Source organism: Ursus americanus, chromosome 14 (genome assembly GCF_024610735.1).
Source record: "Ursus americanus isolate L20-20 chromosome 14, mUrsAme1.1.p, whole genome shotgun sequence".
Classification (NCBI taxonomy): domain Eukaryota; kingdom Metazoa; phylum Chordata; class Mammalia; order Carnivora; family Ursidae; genus Ursus; species Ursus americanus.
Window position 1 is genome coordinate 11,759,861 of NC_142140.1, and position 14,520 is coordinate 11,774,380.

Below are 14,520 nucleotides of genomic sequence, written 5' to 3' on the forward strand. Positions count from 1 at the left end.
TTTATAAAAGTCATCTACTTTTGACATAAACGTGTTCATATATTTCTGCTCTTTACACATTCTTCCCAGCTTAGAGGTGATTTTGCAGAGTGTTTTTATAATATGTCATCGACCATAGATGAGTAATTCAAAATTTAAATTGATCTGTGCTGCTTAAAGTTTTCCCATCAGCATTCATTTTAGTTTAGTTGCTAGTTCCTCAGAGCTGGTGCAATCAAGGAACCCTTGTTTATGGTCCGAGCATTGCTGAGCTCTGATTAACTGAAGCCACTTGAGGCCTGAGTGTTCTCAGCATCAAATATGTATTGACAAAAGTATAGACTCCACTGAGCTTTCTTGCTTTGAAGTAACATTGACTATATTTGATACATTATATGATACATAATAATTGTCCTATAGTGGTTTCTACAGATGAAATGCCCCAAACACAGTATCAGTCTCTAAGAAGAGCAGAAATATATGTGTGCATTTATGCTGGACAGTTTATGCTAAGTGCATAGGTGTGAATTTCACATTCACATGAAATGATCTCTTCTGTGTTCAAGCATACAACCAGGAGGATGTCCATTTTGGTCTACACAGAGGTCTTTGCACAATGGATGACCTCACCTTAGTTTACCTTATGGCAGAAATGGCTCTCTTAACATTCTCCTGTATGGAAGTAGGAGAGGGCAGACATGGAAATACATAGCCATAGGAACCTCGCTTACTCAGGGAAGATAAGGAAGCTTGCAATTTTTCAGTGGTCTTCTGTGACAAAGAAAAATCTGTAGTCCCAGGGTACCTGGGTGGCTTAGTAGGGTAATCATCTGACTTCAGCTCAGGTCATGATCTCAGGGATCGAGCCCTCACTCAGCAGGGAGTCTTCTTATCCTTCTGCTCCTTCCCCAGCTCATACTCTCTCTCTTTCTCAAATAAATAAAATATTTTTAAAAAAATCTGTAGCCCCAAAGGATTCACATGATCATGTAGTGTATCATTGATACAACATGCCAATAATTAGAATTAACTGTTACAGAGCAGTTTCCAGACTACTGACCGAGTACTATGTATCTCACTTAATCCTCATAACAATCCATGAGGTAGATCTACCATCCCCCATATTGCTGACAAGGATACCAAACTTCAGCAAGAGGAGTGATTCATCTAAGGCCGCATATCCTAAGAAGCTTGAGCTAGCTTTGGACCCAGGCAGTCTGGCTCCAGACGTGTTAACCACTATGCTAACCTTGCATGTGGTCCCCCAATAATCTGCACCTTGGGCCACCACACACTTCTCAGTCCGCTCCTACATGAATCCAAGCTGGTCCTGTATGATGACAAAGATTCTCTCCCCAGTCTCTAACCTGGCTTCTCTGAGCCTCTTTACAACTAGGTCTCAACCTCGACCTATGAAGACTTGAACACAACCCTAGAACAGTTTCTTACAGCTCAAGGCCACATCTCTAGGATGACTCTCACCCTGTCCAAAAGTGCCTACCTAAGAAAACTTCAGGCTGCCACAAGAATTTACTGTTTAATACTTGAAAATAGGGTCCCTGTCTCTCAGCCTCTACAGGAAGTAGGAGCCTCACTTTCCAGAGCACCAATTAGCAAATCCAGATGGGTGTCATATGCATCAACCCCTGCTTCCTGCTTGATGTAATTAATTTCTCTGACTCTACTGAGACCTGGCTCACCACCCCACCCCTTACCCCTTTCCTCTCCCTTTGAAACAGTCAGTCACCTCTGTACAAATCGAATGAGTTCAGTCCATACTAGATTCTTTTTACCTGTTGCCATAGTTCCTGCTGAATGCAATCTGTGCTCACCATTTTGCTGTCCAGCTTCGACAGTAACCTGTTGGATTCAGCAAAAGAGATGACTTCCAAGTCTGAATCATAAAAGGACTTGCAGCTCTCCACCTTGGTCTCCAGCACACTCACCCCTGGAGATCAGAGCCACCATGCCAAGGAGCCACAAGGAGAGACGAGGAGGAGGAGGAGGAGGCGTGAGACAGCGCTGAGAGCTGCCGTGAGCAACTCAGGTCATCCCATCTGAGCAGAAAGAAATTGTTCTTTCTGAGCCCTGTTCAAATTGCCAATTTGTCAGCAAACTAATTCATAGTTGTTTGTATTAAGCCACGAAGTTTTGAAGTGATTTGTTATACCTCAATAAATAACTGGACGACCCACTGCAAAATTTAGGCCCTTTCCACTTGCCCGGGATGCCTGTTTCTCTTTACAGCACTCAACTCTAGAAGTCTTCCTGAGTTTGCTGGCCCCACCTCAACTCACGCTCTCACAGAAACTCACGATGGGCTGAGTGGAGGGCAGATTGATGACGCACCAAGCCCAATTCTGGTCAAAAAGGAAGTAAAAGTAACAAAAAAGAGAAATACCTAGTATTTCAAATTAAAAATTAGTGCATATATAAAATTCTTTCCTTTCCTGCTTCTTAAAGGATGTATGCTTCCCAATAATATGTTTGGCTGATTTGTAATCATGGATGAGAATTTTCTTTAAAAAATAATTCTTGGTTTTGAGTAAAAAGACAGCAGTTTCTGTTATAAGTCTAAAAGTATAAAAGACGAATGGTTTTATATTTTTCATTTAAATATATGTATGTTAAACATTAACTTGTACCAGTGTTAATCAACACAGGTGTTATAGCTCAATATATAAAAGACTTCATCTAGATAAGATTTCTAATATTGTAAACTCAAACTTACTGGTGAAATGGAACAGAAAATATATTAATGCTACAAACACTGTGGACTGTTAGTTGCAAAATGAGACCAACTGAAATAAAATTCTAATCAGGGCTTCTGAGAGTCATTACCCCGGAGGGAGAAGGGGCCTGTCTCATATAAACCGTGACTCCTGAAATTGTTTCACATAGTACTTTGAGTCATCAGACTCCTGAGTACTTACTAGTTTGCACTCAATTCACTGGAAACTAGCTAATGCCTTTGGCAATAGCTTTGGTGTTTTACTCTGTGTTATGCTTGACAGGGAGCTTGGTTGTTCAGTTACAAAATTTTATTCCTTGTGAATCGCATTGGCTCCCATTTTCCTGTGCTGCAGAATGAGTGATGGGCGTCAAGGATCTGCCTCGATGTGGCTCCTGTTTGAAGCTAGTTGGTCCCCTTACCCTGTTATCGATGCCTTCACACAACCTACCTTAAGGTCAAATCTGAGATCTAGAATTATTAAAGTGGAATGTAGAAGGTCTGCTCTGTAAGTGAATCAGAGTTGACAAAGCCCCTCAGCAACTTGCAGGCTTTAAAGACCCACTTACAAGCCTGAAGAGTTCTAATCTCAACGAATAGGATGGGTAACAAAATTTTTCTCAACATGCTTTTTAACCACTGGACAAAAAAGGAGGGGGAGGGGGAGGATATGTAGGAAGAAGGGCAGAAGGAGAGAGAAGACTAAATCAGCCTTTATCCCTGAAACTAACATAATTTGCAGGGCTCAAAAGTCTGGATTTATCAGAATAATTTCATATTTTTCCTCATTTGGATCTCATATCTGCTACTTCATAGTCTTATTTTCTTAAAGATTTTACTTTATTTATTTGCAAGAGAGAGACACAAATAGCAAGAGAGAGCACAAGCCAGGAGGAGAGGGAGAAGCAGGCTCCCTGCTAAGCAAGGAACCTAATGTAGGGCTCGATCCCAGGACTCGATCCCAGGACCATGGGATCATGACCTGAGCCAAAGGCAGATGCTTAACCAACTGAGCCACTCAGGCGCCCCCTCTACCACTCATATTCTTACCAGTCACGTCATGCATGCCAAGTTTCGTTTCAGAAACTACAGCCAAATACACATATATTAATGTATCATGACATTTTAATTATAAAATGACAGTTTTTAGTAATTTATAAGGCTTATAAGCATTAAATATCTTCACTGCAAATATATATGTGTAAAGTTATTATATGAATTTTATATATACATATAGATTACATATTTTAATAAAACATCAGTACAGCTTTTCAGTGATCCTGAAAAAATGTTGGCATGCCATCAATAGCTCTGACCTTTTAAGCATGCATCACACAACAGGTACAGCCTAAGCAAGACCAACCTGCCTTATAAAACATTAGGACAGTGTGAGGACCCACATGTCCCCACAAAATGCCCCTGGGATAGAGGCTCTACTTCTTTGGAAATAGCCAAATATTCTGAAAAAGTGACTTCATTTCACCATATGTTTTCTTCCCTAAGCCACAAGTTCTTTCCTTCCTCTAACATACAAAAGCAAGTAAAAGGAGATAGAGCCAAGGTGGTACAGGGTTTAAAACAGTAAACTTGTAGCCTGTTATCCAAAATCCCTGTGATAAATGCATTTAGGTCTGGAGGAGGTGAAAACTACTATAGCAAACCCTCTCTCTCTCTCTGAGACATGAATAGGTTCCTGGTCTCAGGAACCCTGGCATTGCTTCTCCAATACCTGCCATTTCCTCCCCCAATCCCAGGTCTAGGGATGGATTAGAAAACAGCAGGTGAAGGCAAATCCATGATTTAGGTATCTCGGCTCAATGATCAAATCCAGAGCAAAAAGTTTGAAAATTTACACTCCTTGTTATAAAGGGTCCAGGCATGAATATATTTATAACTCTGAACAAGTGTAACCCACCTAGTACCAAAATAACATAAATCAATTCATAAAATGCAAACTTTATTTCCATGTTTGTCCAACAGGGATAGAAGAAATAGTGAAATATAAGATGGTCTATGACCTCAAGCTCATTAAAGAAATATACAACTCCTTTACGGTGGGACAATTACATAGCTAAGTCAGCACATTATTATTGGCATTTTCTATGTAGGGGAGAAGACAGAAGGCTTATCTGCATTCTGAGCAACTCCCAGAATATTCCTACCAGTATTCTCTAAAAATCCAAGATTGTTATTGCAACATCATCTTCACTCCTATACCAAATTTACAAAGAAAAGCTGAAGCTTCCCAAATTAGTGATAGGGCCTTTGGCCTTTTCAACACTGCCCTATTCACTCATATATTCAACAAATATTTACTAAATGCTTTCTGAGCATGAAACAATAAGATACTAAGGCATGTGTCACAATTAGCTCACTCTTTAATAAGAGATTTTATAAAATGGCTAAAACTACCTGTCGTATTCCTAAGACAAACGGAAGAAAAATAGCAATGCAGGCAAAATAAGTGTATGTGTTTTTTCCTGAAAGACATTCCTCAATTTTCCTTTAAATTCACATGCTTCTAGCACATTGAAATATGCAGTAACAAAGCAAAACATATGAGCTGCATGTGTCACATAAAACCTTTGAACTTAAGGATCTTGCAGAGTACAAAGTTATTTGTAGGGTTAAATGTCTCCCAAGCCATTCACATTTCTAATCACAGACTCCTAATGACTAAGGTGAATTAATATAAGCCATTAGGCCTGCTTACAGTTAAGCCAAGGCCTAGATTATCGGATACCCCTCCAGACAGTCACCAGTTACTGAGTGACTCAATATAGATTCAAATGCATAACTATAGATTCCATATTCACTGATCTTTTAACCATGACATATGGTTCTTGATTATATACCATTTAAGGCTTCATGATACATACCCCAAATTCAAGAAGGTCAATTCTTTCTCAATGAAACCATCTGACGCTTTGCATGAATCTACTGGTACTTACTATTAACTGCTTTGATAGCGTCTCCACCCTTCAGTGAGAATAAACTTTTCAAAGAACAACCAGCCTTTCTGCTGTGGAAATCAGTTTGACAATGCCTCAGAAGATTCACCACAGAATGGCCATGTGATCCAGCAACTCCACTCCTAGGTATATACTCTAAAGAATTGAAAGCAGGGACTCAAACAGATACTTGTACACCAAAGTTCATTGCAGCATTATCCACAATAGCCACAAGGTAGAAACAGCTCAAGTGTCCATCAACAGATGAATGGATAAACAAAAGGTGATAATATAAGATGGAATATCATTCAGCCATGTGAAGGAATAGAATTTTGATGCATGCTACAATATGTATGAATGTTGACAACACCATATAGGTGAAATAAGACACCAAAGCATGCTTCCACTCATATAAAATATAAAATATCTAGAATAGGCAATTCATAATGACAGAAAGTAGATTAGAGGTTACAAGGCTAGAAGGAGTGGGAAATGGGGAGCTAGTGCTTAATGGGCATAGAGTTTCTGTTTGTGGTGATAAAAAATTGTGGAAAGAGAAAGTGGTAATGGTTACACTATGATGAGAATATAATTAATACCACTGAATTGTACACTTAAAATGGTTAAAATGGCAATTTTTATTATATACACTTTACCATGATTAAAAATTAAATACAAAAAAAAAGTAATCACTCGTACTAGGTGACTCCTCTGTTTAAGCCTATTTCATTAAAGTAATTAGAATGAAGACTACATTGATAACGTGGCCCAAGTGTCCTGCAGAGCATGGTCCTCTACTTCTATAGCCTCGTCAAGTACCACTCTACTTCCTACTCTCCATTCCTTACACTCTGGCTTTCTCCAGTCCTTTGAAAGCATTATGTTCTTTCTTTCCAGGGCCCTGGCAAAACCTAGATCTTCTATTGGTATTATACATTCTCATCATCTTCCAAGTAACATCCACTCAACCCTTCAAATTTCAGCTGATTCCTCACTTTTTTGACGTAATGGGTCAAATTCTCCTATTCTTCTCATGATTTATGGAAGAAGAAGAAGGAGGAGGAGGAGGAGGAGGAGGAGGAGGAGGAGAAGAAGGTAGAGGGGAATGGGGGGAGGAGAAGAGAGAGAAAGAGAGAGGGAGGGAGGGAGGGAGAAAAAGTTCTTTATAGCATGTAATATAGTTTAGATTTATTTTTGCTTATATGGTTTTGGGTAGCCAGTTTTCAAGATGGCACCCACTAATTTCTGCCTCCTTGGAGTGGTATCCTCCCCACTCACCTTGGGTATAGTCCCCTCTCACGTTGTTCCACAGTTGATTTGTATGACAGAAGTTTCTTCTGAGATTTGGTTTTAAAAGACTGTCACTTTCATCTTGGTTATTCTTTCCCTCTTTCCTCTCCCTCTCATCGCTGCCTTTGAGGGAAACCATATCATGAACAGCCCTATGGAAAGGCTCACATGGTGAGTAACTGAAGTCTCCTGCTCACAGTCACATGAGTGAGCTTGGAGATACATATTCCAGTCATCATCAAATCTTCAGACTGCATCCCTAAACAACTGCTTGACTACAATCTCATAAGAGACCCGAGCCAGAACTACCCAGCTAAGTGTCCTGCCACTTCCAGTTTCCTGACCCTTAGAAACTGAATGAGATAATACATGTCTATTGTTTTAAACTGCTAGGTGTTAGGATGATTTTTGTATATAGGAATATATAACTAATGCATGATTATATGAATAGTATTTCCTTATCAAGTTCAAAGGGGGCAGAAACTGTTCCTTAACTGTGCTCACCAATTACATAACCAATGCCTATACAGTATTTGAAATATAGTAGACACTCAATAGATATTTGCTTAACGAATGAATGAAACCCAATGACCTTACATATTTACTAGAAAGGAAGTAGAAAGTCATTATGTCTTACACTCCTTTGGATGGAATGGGTCACTTGCCAGCAAGGTCTATTAACACAACTTAATTGTAAACCATACTTCATTTGCAAACACCCCAGGGGAAAAAATAGTACTCATATTTTTAGTTAATAGATCATACAACCAGACCCATCTTTTTAAAAAATAAAGTTAGATGTTTTTAGATGGAATGAAGAATAGGAAAGAGGAACACTGTAAACAACAGAGAGCCATTCATTTATAGAAATTGAAGCTCCTGCCAGTCATCAGACAAAATGAAAAGGACAAGGAGAAACTGAGGCAGAAACTTCTTTGAAAAAAACATACTTCCTGTCCATCATTGTGAGTTTTCTCATGAAAACAGCTCAAAAGCAATTGATACAGTTTGACTTCCTTATGCAAAGGGACTTTCAAAATAATACTCTAGATACACAGGTAATAGTTAAATGGACAAAAAGGAGAAAAAATGTGAGCAAATTAAAGAAGACCTGAAAAGCAAAAGCTTTAGCATGACTCTTGATATTGAGCCATTAGAAAAAGAAGCCAAGGCTAGACACCCAAAGTATCAGCATCTATTCCTCTTGAGGAATGGTGTTACCATTTTAAGAGTATATGACAAAAACATCTAAGCCAGCTTTCCATCCAAGCAAGCAACAGGTCTCCATTGGACCAACTAACTCACTGAACACTTCTTGGATCAATGGAATGTGAAAGCATATAATACACAGATAAAGAAAACAGAATGGGGCATAAACTAGAGACTGAAATTATCCAAGCAAAATCCCTGAGAAATTATCCAAGTAGGATTGGGACAGCATCCTTAAAGATATTAAAGAAATGTCAAATGGCAGAATTAATGGCACTCATGTGTGATAGAACTGTATTCCCTCTGCTTACCCACTGATTTTTATAGTGTCCTTTTTCATAAGTACATAGTGTGCAGAGTGCTTACTCAAATCTTCATAGACAAACATCTCTGTTGTAGGGAGGCCCAAAGACTGGCATATATATCTTCTCTGTCCAAATTGCCATATCCCCATGGCATGCTGGCACAAAGAAAATCACAGGCCCAAAATGTCATCAGACCAAGGGCTTAATACCTAACCTAATTGCAGTTTCAGCCTCCCCCAGAAATCTAAGTCTTAACAGGTCAGGAAATTTCTGATATGCCCCAATGAAGTAGTCTGTCACATGGTCCCTCTCCATTCCCCAAAGGAAGATGATAGCACCCCGAAGGGAAGTGATCCTGCCTGGAACAGTTGCTTCTTCTCTTTTGCTTATCACTTCCTTGCCACACCCTCCTTCCTATAAAAAATTTCCACTTCCCTCTACTTGTTAGTTGGAGTGCTGCCTGATTCATCAATCGTTTAATAAAGCCAGTTAGATTTTCAAATTTATTCTGATTTTTAAAAAAATAATGCCAGTAAGAAAAATCAAGTTGGGACAAGATCTGAAGCATAATGTTAAGAGAGGGAAAGGATCTTACATCTTCTTGTTTTTACATTCATGTTTTTGTGGGGCGGGGGGGAACCCGAGACACCAATCACCAGTTCCCCTGTGTTATTTCTCTAGTCCCTATTTTGAATACTTCCCATAGCATATGACTCTTTGAGTGTCTTCCTATGAAGGCAGGTGCAGGGAACATATGTTAAGTATTAAAAGCCAGGCTGAGGAATTCAGACACAAACCAGTGAGGAATTGAAAACACTGAGGATGTTAGCAAGGACGGATCAGCTGTAGGGTAGGGAGATTATTCTGTAAGCAATGTGCAACATGGGCTTTAAAAAATAGACTAAAAACAGAAAGTTTAGAGCAAGTAGGGCTGGAAGGGGGAGAGTAAGCAACAAAAATTGATCCGACAACTTTAAGAAAAGGAGGGGGTGACTTTTTGGAAGTATGTTTGGTAGGTCATAGAATTCAATAGAAAGTTGAAGGACCAGCCTTTGGAAAGGCCCTGGTCCAAAGGGGATTTGGAAATTCAAGTAACTGGGAATTCATGGCCAGGCCTCTCTAAGGCCAGTCCAGTGACAGGACTCAGAATCAATTATTCTCCTTCTTTGAGTCACTTTTCAGGGATGAAACTCCCATGAGAGCCTGGCTTACATGCTGACTCCTTGGTCAGGAGAAGTTCATCCTGACTTACAGTCCTTTCAAGACTTGACGTGTTTTCCCCTTAACTTTATAAAGAGAGACTGGATGCTCTTTTTTAAAGTTAAAAAGGGTACTGTGTAGACAAACACAATGGCTGCCCATATAAGAACCAGCAATGCACTGATTATTAAAGGGGTGGGAAATCATGGAGGGTAGAGACCAAGCCCAGGGGTGCTGCACATGTTTTCTCTTATTCAAACTCAACATCAGGGTGCCTGGGTGGCTCAGTCGGTTAAGGGTCACCTTTGGCTCAAGTCATGATCTCAGGGTCCTGGGATCGAATCCCCCATTGGGCTCCTTGCTCAGTGAGGAGTCTGCTTGTCCCTCTGCCTCTCCCCCCACCCCTGGTTGTGTGTACTCTCTCTCTCACTTGTTCACTCTCTCTCTCTCAAATAAAATCATTAAAAAAAAACATCTCAAGATCAGTTTTGATACACATTCTGACAGGGATTGTCCAGGGCACTGGTGGCAGGAAAGGGCCTTATGTGGTCCTCGGTCCCCACTTTGTATGCTTAGATTACATTCATATGAACAGTTGATACAAATGCATCTGATTGTCCTGTCAGGTACTGTCAACTGGGCTGAGTGTTCTCTGCTGTCTGTTTCCCTTTCTTCCTTATCTCTTCCAGGTGGTGGGGTATGACACTGTCCAATGTTCAGTCCTGTTAGGATCAAGGCTGCCTGGTACATAAAGAGAGCACAGAGACTGCAGAGTTGTTCCTGGCTCCTGTTTGCTCCAAGAACAAGTTGGTTTGTAGTAGAGATCAGGGTAAATGCCAAAAACACCCTTCTCCCTCATTCGTGGAAGAGCAATCATGCCTGAATGAGAGAAGAGACAAAGCTTCTCAAACAAGCCAACAACACGTCCACAGTCCTAGAACTACAGATCCCAAGAGCCCCTGAACACATTTGCCAACATACGCCATCACACTGTCTCTATACGCATCTCTGGAAAGGGATCTCAGGTGAACAGGAGAGGAAGCTAGAACTTCATTTCAGACTGACTATCAAAGGAGAGGATTTCGCAACAAAGTTTCCTTTGTATCTAAAAAAGATACTTATTTAAAAAAAAGAATAAACAGAGTTTGTGTAAAAATAAAGGGAAAAGAACAATGTTTAAGTGAACCTTTCATTCTGTTTTTTTTTCTTCCAGAGAAAGAGAGACACCGTGTGGATTTGAGAGAGAGCCCAACATAGCTCAGCTTTCTTTAATATTCTATAAATAATAAAAAAAAGATTATTGTTTAAGGATCTGGTAGCAAAATAAAGCACAAAGATAGACAAAGAAGAGGTTAAAGTGACCAGCACAGACGAACAAAAATCATGAACAGCATTGTGCTGTTGAGACCAATTCCTCCGGGACTGCTTTCCCTCACTGTTGGCAAAAAAGTGGGAAATACAAAGAATGCTATAGGTTTATATAATTGAAAGCAAAAAGGTGGAGAAAGTTCCAGGTGAGTTCCACGTTCCCAGTCTTATTGTGGAGATGTTCGTGGAGACTACCTGGAGACAGAACCAAGGGAAAAGGTTCTGCCTCAAAAGCAGTTCTGATTCATCAGCTCCCCTCATATCCCTGTCTCAGGAACAGGACGACAGCACCATTAGGGGACAAGGTAAAGTAAATACACTTCCAATCATGTCCCACGGAACAGATATTTTGATTTGATTTGAACAGCACTGCAGAGAAGAGAACCTGGTTTGAATCTGATCTCATCTGACACGTACAAAGACGCAAGAGGAGAAAGCAATTTAGTCTGCAGCTCCCTCTAGTCTGTTTGGGAAATAACTGCAGAGGGAGGGGAGCAGCCCAGGCCTGGAGGGGAAGGGGGTGCGCAGGGAAGAGAAACAGATCGTCTTCATTGCTGAGCACGATTGAAAATGAGCCATGTGCTTCCAGCGGAACCTGCTTTGGTATCTCATCTGCAGCTACCAGAGGCACCGAATGCTGTGTGGCTTAAATAAACACTGCCCCCAAAGCACTGTGAAGTAAGGGAATGTGCATATGTGCCAGGAGCTACCTGCCACTACTTTCCAAGAGAATTCACAGTGTGTGATACTATGCTGGGTCGGCCAGCCTCTCCTTTCTCCCTGCTGAAGAGACTTGCTATCCAGACCTACAAATCAGTTTGTAAATATAAAGCAAAGTCAAATAACATGCAAACATGTGAATAGGATCATTCATGCACTTAGAGACAAGTACAGTAGTGCACAAACTGTAGGGCTGAGAGATACAGCCCCACGCTTATCACCGGTTGAAGAATGTGGATCAGAGAGTCCATGCGGCTGTGCTAAAGTCAGACAGCAGGAAATGAAACCTAGGTCTCTGGCTGTAGTCTAATATGGCTCCCATTACAGAATGTGACAGCCGTTCCGTGCTCAGCCACAGAAAGATAGTTTCTAAATCAAAAATCATCAAAAAACCTCTAGATGTTCTTTAAACTTGCTTGTTATATGTGAAGAATTATGCCAGAATAGGAAGGAAGGAAGGAAGGAAGGAAGGAAGGAAGGAAGGAAGGAAGGAAGGAAGGAAGGAAGGAAGGAAGGAAGGGAGGGAGGGAGGGAGGGAAAGGACAGGAGAAGCTTTAAGAGATGTATAAGAATTTCTGTATCGTATATATGCAGAGAGGTCTGCTCTTTAAGGAGTCAATCTAGAAAGCCAGTGGAGCTGTAGTTCACCACATTCTGGGAGTTTCACTCGAGACAACGCCATCAAAGCCACCACTGAGCCACACAAGAAAACTACTCTCATTACGTTAAAGTCCCACGTTGCCTCTGTTATAGTCCAAGAGGAATTCATCCAAGATGGTTCAAATGAGAAGATTTTAGGGACAAGATAACTTAGAGACATGAGGGCAGGGTTAAAGATGATGAGGTTCCTGGAAACTAGAGAAGTTCCCAGAGCTGAACTGGGAGCCCATGGGGTGACAGTACGTTGGAGGAAATACTGGTACTAAAGTCCATACAGCCACGGAGACTTTGCCAACTCGCAGAAACTACAGTCTCAGAAGGTCTTACCTCCTGCCAGAGATGTAATGCTGAAGAAGTGTATCTCAACCTCTTTTTCCTCCTGCCCTCTGTCTTCTGCCTCCTTCTGGAAGTCAGCTGGCAAGAAAGCCTGGGTGATCCCATCCACAGACGCTCACATCGAAGTAGAGATATTGGCTTCAGTTGAACGGACTGTAGTGGAACAACAAATAACTGGGATGTACAGCATTTTGAATTGAAATTAGTTGATTAGCCACTTTTCCTACCATCTTTAATACTCCTGCGTCCAAAAACCCTAACCACTCCAGTTTGTAGCAAGTAAATGTCCGTAAATTTATTCTGTTTTTTAATTCTTCATGCGCATTAAGCTGTATCTTGTATAAAATGAGCAGAAATACTTTGTTGACTGGTGGTCACAATTCCAAATGAATGGCCCATTTCTCTAGTTCTAAATGCATTCATCTTAAATACTGTATGTAAAGTGCTTATACACTAACTAGCACAGAGTAAGTTCTTAAAGAGTACTTTCATACTTTTTTTTTTTTTACTGTGGGCCATTGTATTGAAGCCAACCACCTCAACCAACAAGAATTAGCACAGTCTGGCACATACGACCCTTCAAGATTATCCAGGCATTTTCTCGGAAAGATCCTCAATGCTGGTGTGCTGTCTTGGAATTAATGCACACTACCAGCTTCTGGAATGCTAGAGAAGTATGTCATGTTGGGTGAAGCCTTTTCAAGGGTGGGACGTTACAGACAAAATGTGCTTTTGCCACAACCCATTTGTAATAGAACGACTGACAATGAAATGCCCTGGGAGGAACTAACGGGAGCCTGGGACTTGGTTCTCATCCAAACTCAGTGTAATCTTAGGCAAGCCACCTAATCTCTTGAAGCCTCAGACTCTTCATCCCAAAAGCAAGCAATCAACCAGCTTATAAAAGGGATAAAGGGAGCACTGCTCTGGTTTTTGAAGGAGCCTAGAATATGCTTTATCTTCCTTCACCTGGCACTCAACATGACAAGGAGTACAATAGGAAAATCCCAAAACTGGATGACTGCTGAAGGCCCACTTCTAGTCTAATTTCCTCAGATATTAGTTTCTCCCAATTTTATAGGGATAGAAGAGGGGAAATACTTAATTTTGTTCTCACAAAGCATAAAATCTAGCAGTAAACTTTTATAGACTGCAGTGCAAATGGTATAATAAGTTCATTGTCCCGTAGTGTCTGCTACATAATTGTGTTCATTCCCTTTGTGTATTTTAGTAATGAGAGTATAATTGTCAGTGCTTATAATACATATAATCTCATTACTGTCACTCCCATCAGTATGCTTTCACTTCAGCCTGTATACGGTGTGTTCCACTTTCCTTCTCATCATAACACATAAATATTTCTCTTTTCCTGCATCCAGATTTCAGACTCATTCCTGACAGTTACCATGGCTAATCATTGAGATATTGCTGCCTGCCTTGTTTTTAGTATGTTTCATCTACCGTTCTGGCACAGTGCCAAGACGTCATTATTGCATTGGTGTTGAATTTCTATGACCACATCAGTGCCTTCCTACTAGAGTGGTTGAGACTTATTTGGAGTAGAAACTAATTTAGACATGCAAATGACTGCATTCCTGACAGCAACTAGTTTGGAAAACTGTAAGATTAGACACAGTTATACTGGGCCTCAATTTCATTATCTGTCAAAGGACAGTTTTGGTCTCTCTTATTCTTCTGGATGCCTTCCACTTCTAATAATTCTTTTTGTCTATTGAAGATTCAAATCAGGAAAACTTGTCATAAACTTCAA